The sequence below is a fragment of the Pinus tabuliformis genome, chromosome X (genome assembly GCF_031772625.1).
Source record: "Pinus tabuliformis cultivar Carrire ecotype Pingquan chromosome X, CPIR1, whole genome shotgun sequence".
Lineage (NCBI taxonomy): Eukaryota > Viridiplantae > Streptophyta > Pinopsida > Pinales > Pinaceae > Pinus > Pinus tabuliformis.
Genome location: NC_142308.1, coordinates 312,778,581 through 312,786,378, shown reverse-complemented (window position 1 = coordinate 312,786,378; position 7,798 = coordinate 312,778,581). Strand labels below are relative to the sequence as shown.

Genomic DNA, 7,798 nt, shown 5'->3' with positions numbered 1-7,798 from the left:
CATTAAAAGTAAATTAATTATATATATATATATATATATATATATATATATATATATATATATATATATATATATATATATATATCTTATTTTATTTTTATGTAATTTGAGAGTACAATGTTTAGATAACATAACATAACAACATCTCTTCCATACTAAGCTAGAGAGTGGCTCTCAGCACAATAATTATAATTTTAATAAAACAAAATACAAAAATTTAAGATAAATTTTCAATATTTGAAAATTAGAAATAATAATTAGAAAATAAATATTAATAAATAAATTTTATTTTATAATTATTATTAGAAAATTATAATTTCATTCATTATGTGAATATAGGCATGTTTATTTTGGAATTGGGTTTTCCTAATTTTAATTTAAATATCAATAATTATTAAGTGGTTACTAAGGATTTAACCTCCATGAAATATTCTAAAATATTCTAAATAGCATACACTAACGAAAGTTTGAGGTTTATCTCCAAAGTAGTTTATCTCAAAAGTAGTTGTGCCTTTTTAGCTCTTTTAATTAATTGATTAATTAAAAAAATGTCATATTAACAAATGTCATATGAAATGTGTTTTGGTTTTTTGGATATGTGTTATTGATAAGTCATGATATTGGCCTATGACATTGCAACAAAGTTTATTTACAAATTAAGAATTTCAATTAAAAAATTGTCATATTAACAAGTGTCATATGAAATGTGTTCTAGTGTTTTGGTTGTGTAATATTGATAAGTCATGATATTGGCCTATAAAATGCCATTTTTTTTTAATAACCCGAGTTGAATTATTAAGTAAGTGCTTTGATGTTTCTTATGAATTGATGTCCTATCATGCTTGACAACCTAGTTATATGGAAAAAGAAAAAAGGAAAAACAACTTTATGTATACATATTTACATGAACAAAAAAATAAGTAAACAAATAATAAATACTACTAATGATCGTAAAAAAATATAATGCAAATTCATCTTAAACAAGGATTTATCAAACAAAATGACAGATCCAATTGTTAGAGTGTAATCTTTTTATCATTTAATATGAATGAATTAATACATGACATAGAATAAAAATGACAACAAAATTTACTCGAGAAATTTTACCAAACTAAGTGATTGATAGATTTAGATTTAAAACTGATCTATTTTGACTTTTTTGTTAAACCCAAAAATATAAACATATTGCATTAAGAAATGGAAGCTTCAATATATCTTGAATTGATTTTGACAAAACGTTCAAAATTATTTTTTAAACATCGTATTAAAATATTTATGGATTAAATTTCTTAATATTTGTTATCATTTGTGATAGAGGAATTAATACATAACATGAAATTAAATGATAACAAAATTTACACTTTAAAAAATTTTAATTTCTTGGATGTTTGATAGATTTAGATTTAAAATAGATTTATATTAAATATTAAACCAAAAACATAAATACATTCCAAAAATAAAAATACAAACATCAATATATCTCAATTTGATTCTAAATAAATGTTCAAAATTATTTTTAAAACGTTGTACTAGAAATTTATAACAACATTAATCTCGAACAAATATATTTTAACAAATATTTCCAACTAGCATTAACATTAACAAATTAAAAAAACTTCAAAATATAAAATAATTAAACCAACAAATTAAAAAAACTTCAAAATATAAAATAATTAAACCACAACCGTCATTAAAAATAAAAAATATAATCCCTTTCCATTGTTGCGAATCAAAATATTTTTAAATTAGCATAGAGGAGCTACTTCAAATAGTTGACTTAGTTGACCTTATTCTTCTAGGAAACCTTTTTTCAGCCAGAAGAAAACACTGCATTTATATTAAGATATATAAACCAGTATATTTGTCCAAAAAAACATATTCATCTGTGCATCTTCTATATATAGATCTTGTCCATATAACATGTAACATTCAACTCTATCTCATCATCTTTAAACAAGAAACTGTAACATTCAACTCTATCTCATCAACTTTAAACAAGAAATATAGTATTAGAAAAATATCATTGTTCCTCTATTTAAAACATATATACACTTCATCATCTAAATCTACAGTGATCCGTATCCTTCTAGGAAGCCTTATTCTTCTACGATAGACGCCTAAATATTTGTGAAATCAATAATGATTCCAAAATATCAGGTTAAGACCCGGACATTGCAGGATTACTTCAGAAAATTAGCGTTAAAAACTGTCACCGATAAAGCCCCCAGGAATGATTAACAACAGAGATTCCTCCATCAACAACAAGGTTATGCCGCTAACATACTTAGCCTCATCGCTGGCCAAATACAACCCAGCCTCCGCAACATCCTCCACTTTAAGAGTCGGCCCCTGTAAGTTGCCCATCCTGTTGCAAGAGCCCTCTATGGTGGCCTTCTCCGTTTCAGAAATAACCGAGGAAGAATCGCCGCCCCTTCTCATCTGCTTCACTGAAAATGGCGTCGCTACACCAGCAGGAGAGACAGCGTTCACCCTGATCCCATATTTCCCCAGCTCTGCTGCACCGTTTTTAGTGAGCCCTATCACTGCGTGTTTGGAGGCCGTGTATGAGTATGGGGCAGATCCTCCTACTATACTTGCAAGGCTGCTGGTTGAGATTATGCAGCCCTTCTTCCTCGGAATCATCACCCGGGCCGCGTGCTTAATGCCCAGCATCACCCCTCTTACGTTTACGTTCATTACTCGATCGTATTGCTCCATGTCGTACTCCTCAACCCTCTGAAACCAAAGGGCATCGATGATACCGGCGTTGTTATACATGATATCCAGCTGACCGTGTTTCTCCATGGCCAAATCCACCACAGCTTTGACGTCTTCCTCTTTGCTTACATCGCAATGCGCGTAAGTTGCAGAGGGAGAAAGGGATTCTGCAAGTTTTTTGCCGACTTCATCTGCAAGATCTGCAATTATGACTTTGGCTCCGTGCTGTGTGAAGAGCCGAGCAATGGCTTCCCCGATTCCCATGCCTCCTCCTGTTATAATCGCAACCTTACCCTCCAGTCTGCATTCACAGATTATTTGTTCGGAATTAGTTATTCAGTTACTTTTTCCTAAATTAACAACCCTGCTAACACTATAAGAACATATATACAAAATTCAATGATGTATAGCCTGGGTGCTGTGGCGAGTTTAATGATAACCTCCCACCCAGTTTCAGTCGTAGCATGACATGACTTTGTTGTAAAAGCTTCGATACTTCGGAAAGTTTAATCATAACTTCCCATTAAAATTTCAGTCTCATGACATGATTATGTTGTAAGACTCTGAAAAATATTATATCTATAAATATGTTGTAATACTCTGAAAAAAGTTATATCTACAATTTCCATCTGCAGATTTCCTTATTACTGGAAAAAAAAAACATATATAAAAAAAAATTGCATTCTGAAAATAAAAAACTACAAATTTCTTTATTACCCAAAAAAAACACATACACAGAAAATTGCATTCTGAAAATAAAAAACTGCAGATTAAACGTGAATCAATAAATTCAAACAAATATAATAACATAAATTCAGGAAATTGCATTCTGAAACCAAAAAGCTGCAAATTAAAACTGAATCAACATTTCTGATCTACTGTGATTACCGTCTCTCTGATCCATTCGAGCTCAGTTTATTAACACAAGCAGCGATTACATTCACTTCCTCGTTAGACATGGCTGGAAATCTGGCAATCAGATGACGCAGCAAGGAAATTACTCCCAAACACAAATAATAACTCCCAAAGACAAATAATAAATAGAAGAAGAAGCAGACTGTATTGTGTAAAAGCGGGCCCAGCGAGGGCTTCCTAAACCCAGAAGATAACCTTGGGCCTCTCCATAAATAACCAATAAAATGGGTTTTTTGTTTTCCACCGAACATTATCGTAACACTGCCAAATCTCAGGTATCTCTAACTCAACCACTGAGCCGGTCTCTAGCCAGAAAATTGAACCAGGTGACTTTTAATAATAGACATATTTTAATGACTTGGGTTGGACGAATTAAAATAACTCTTTGAGCTTATATATGAATTTTTTTATTAATATTGCTCTGGGTATTAATATTGGTCCAATCTCTATTAACAAAAAAAAATTTCGAATCCAAAATCTATATTAAACATTTTTAATTACTAATATTAATATATTATATATATATATATATATATATATATATATATAATTCTTTTTTATATAATATAAAGATAGTTGATATTGAAATATTTTATTTTTGTTAAATTGAGACTTCTGTGATCCATATCAAATTTTTGAAGAATTCTTCGGCGAAAATCACATGGAGAAATTTTTGTTGACGCGTTTCGAACCAACCTGTAAGGCCTTCGTATCCGCAGTGCGGTTGGGCGCCGGGTGACCGCGCGCACGCGCCCAGTGGGCGTGCGATAGGTGTGCGACGGGCGTGCGATGTGCGACGGGCGTGCGAAGTGCAACGAGCGGGCGCGACATAACCAACGTGCGGAGGAAAAGCGACGAACAATGCGACGAAAGTTGAACGATACACGACACTTAGTGAAAAATGCGTGGAAGGCAAGGGAGTTTATACCTTGGCTTGAAGAGCCTTGCATGATGGCAAGGCCGACCACATATGCGCTCACTTGGGGTGTGCGTTATAGCATGTTTGGGGGTCGGCTGGAGGGCCACCACCCATAGTAGCATGCGTATATATTGCCATAGCGCAGGTTCATTTGGACATCAATCAACTCGCACTCAAGAGCTTGCACTTCTAAGGAGGAGCAGGGGTAAAGTGCGCATTCCTCTTGTGGATGCGCATAACTCATGCGCAGTTTCTAGTGCGCAGGTTGGGTTGTGGTAAAGGCCGGTTGTAGGGTGGACGAGGTGCGCCCAAGGGCCGTTCTAAAGTGCAGATTGTGCCGGGTTTTGGTAGAGTGTCTCGGTGACTCGTGTGAGCACCCACTCTCGTGCAAGACGTGCACATACACTTTGTAAAGGCTGGTTGCCTGTTTTGTAAAAGAAACTAAGTATTGGCTTGGAGTCTGCCAAGCATTACTTGTATTGTATTATTGAAGAAAGACTGGTTATAATATATTGTCGGGCAGACTTGTTCGGGAGTTGCCCCTCCCCTTTATACTTGTTGCAATTGTTGATGTTCTTGTTATAATTGTTATGGATAATGAATGAGTATGGGCTTCATTAAGTATAAAGGATAATTGTATGTTTACTTGGTTGCGAAACACAAGCTAAGTATTGTTAATGTGAAAGTAGGCGTAGTCCACGAAAGTTAGTATTGGTGAAAAGAAAGCGTTCGGTGGTGCCGCACCTCGCTATAAGCGGTTGAAAGACTACTGCAGGTGTAGGGGCGTGACAGTTGGTATCAAAGCTAGTCTGAAGACTTGAAGAAGTCTTGCAGGAAGCTGGGTGAAGCAGGTGTACATACACTTGACAGTTGATATTTGAGCAGGGTTGCTCGTAACAATGGAAAGGTTAATTGCAGGTGAAGGAAGCCGTTTCACACAAGTGGAACAAGGGTTGGTTCAGGTTGCAGGTGACTTGGTGAACATGGAGAAGGCTGAAAAGGCAGTAATGGTAGATGAACATACGGAAGGTGAATCTAGCCATAGTGCGGTTGAAGCTCTCCGGTACGAAGTATTGGAACATATGAGTCGATGGAGTTCTAACAGGGTTGCGATGAAAGCTGAGAACATGAAGATTCGGTAGAGCTGTTCGGAACTAAGAAGGGAACTTGAAGAACTTAGGAGCCAATGCGGAAGTACAACAGATGTTGAACTCAAGGAACTTGATGAGGAGATCCAACGAAGTGGTCTTGATCTTCAAGAGCTCTTTGATGAAAGAGCCCGGTTGAGGAAGGAAAGTGCCAAGGTGGAAGCCGAAATCAAGCAAATTGAGGAAGAGATAAAGAAGAAGCTTCTTGGTAAGAAGGTTGTTGTGATTGAGCAGGAAGAGCTCGACTACATTGACAGGTTGGGAACTCAATTCCGAGAGCATCCAGAGGACATTCGGAAGTTTAGTTCTATGAACTTGGTCAGTGGACACTTGGTTGGTGCACTTGAGCAAGATGCGATGAAGGGCAAGCTTGAAGGGAGTCAAGCTGGACCAGGATCGAGTTGCTTAGAGGAGCCAAGCAAGGAGGTGAAGTACCTTAGGAGGAATGTCAAGGTGGAACATGAGCCAATTGACACTTCTCAGGCTGAATTCTTGAAGAAGGTTGTTGATGTAAGGCGCAAGACAAAGCCAACAAAGGGAGGTGATTCCTTGAAGCTAAGTTTTGTGCAGGTGACCGTGAAGGGCAAGAGATTTGTAGCTTCGGTGGATACAGGGGCTACTCATAGCTTCTTAAGCAGGAAGGCAGCAAAGTCTTTTGGGAAGAAAGCAAAGATGGAGAGGGAATGGAGTGCTTTCAAGGCAGTCAACTCTACCATTAGAGCTGTTGATGGTGTGTTGAAGGACACTAAGGTAAAAGTGGGATCGTGGTTTGGAAAGTTGGACTTGAGAGTTGTGGACATGGATGATCATTCTATGGTGTTGAGGCTGGACTTTATGGAGCTCGCACAAGCCATACCAATGGTGGACTGGGACATTCTCTTGATCACAGCTGAAGGGAAGACCATGATGGTACCGATGAATACAAGAAGTTGTTTGGGGTATAGACCAAGGATGGCTTCTATGACTTTGTATCCCAAAGATCCGAATGTGAAGCATGAGGATGTGGAACAAAGAGGACTTGGGAGTGTGACTCAAACAACAAAGGAAAGGAAGTTGGTGGACTTCTTTGCAAGAGCTGGAAAGAAGAATGAAGTGAGAAGACAACCTCACGAACATGGAGACACTTGTTGGGAGCATCTTCTACTGATGATCTTCACAATGGAGCTACAAGTGAAAGGAGCCCGAGTGCTACTTCAGAGGCAGTGGTTGATGAGGATTATGGAGGTAGAGATCCTGCCGGGATAGTGGACTTTTGCAGGTATGCTATGGGCATATATGACTTTCAATTGACAAAGGACAAGCTAGGTGAGCTTGGATGTACATGTGAGGAGATTGAGGCTATGCACAGATACTTGAGGACGCGGCATCAATCTGACACATGGGTGGATGAGAGTCAGGGGGGAAACTTCCTGTCTTTCTTTTCTCTATAGATAACCTTGGAGGAAGGTTGGTGTGGAGGCCTTGGTAGGGAGGAACCACATCAACTTTGCAAGGGGCCTTGGAGGAGGCTTCTTTATGACAGGTGTAGACTTGAATGCAGATGACAAGAGGTTGGGATGGAGTCTACATGGGTTGGACATCATGGACAACTAGAGTCATGGACATCAGGTTGGTTATGTGGAGCATGTTACAGATGGGATGGAGTTTCCATGGACCTGAGCATGGGATGATTGATAGATTCTTGATGAGTCCGAGATGTAGCAGAAGTCAGGGAAAGACTTGTGGTGGCATAAGGATGTGCATTCTTATGGTTTAAGCGTATGGTTGGATTGATCACCCGACTAGTTCGAGTCATGAGAGGTACCAATGTGCAGAGAGATGTTAGCATTAGTCGAGACATGGTAACACATATGTGTTGGCATCTGACAAGGAGACTACATGGAGGAGGGACACATGATGAGGTCGACACGAGATGTTGCAGTGGAGATTGTGGCAGGAGGGTCGATGATCATGGATCGAGATGATATCTAATGGAGAGCATATCGTTGAGGTGCATACCTTGGTATGGTGAGCTTGGTGGTAGTTGGTCACTAAGTCGAGACATGATGGAGATGGAGTTCTACATATGTTGTAGGGATGCTTGCCTTATGTGGAGGAG

General features: G+C 37.8%; 1 pseudogene across 1 annotated transcript; it reads right to left on the bottom strand.

Moving 5' to 3' along the window:
- Positions 1-2,032: 2,032 nt before the first annotated feature.
- LOC149139669 (borneol dehydrogenase, mitochondrial-like) lies at positions 2,033-3,777 on the bottom strand (annotated as a pseudogene). Its single transcript, XR_016264788.1, has 2 exons — positions 3,607-3,777; positions 2,033-3,019 (listed from the first exon to the last, which is right to left on the bottom strand). The product of XR_016264788.1 is annotated as a borneol dehydrogenase, mitochondrial-like (transcript).
- Between the last annotated feature and the right edge of the window lie 4,021 nt (positions 3,778-7,798).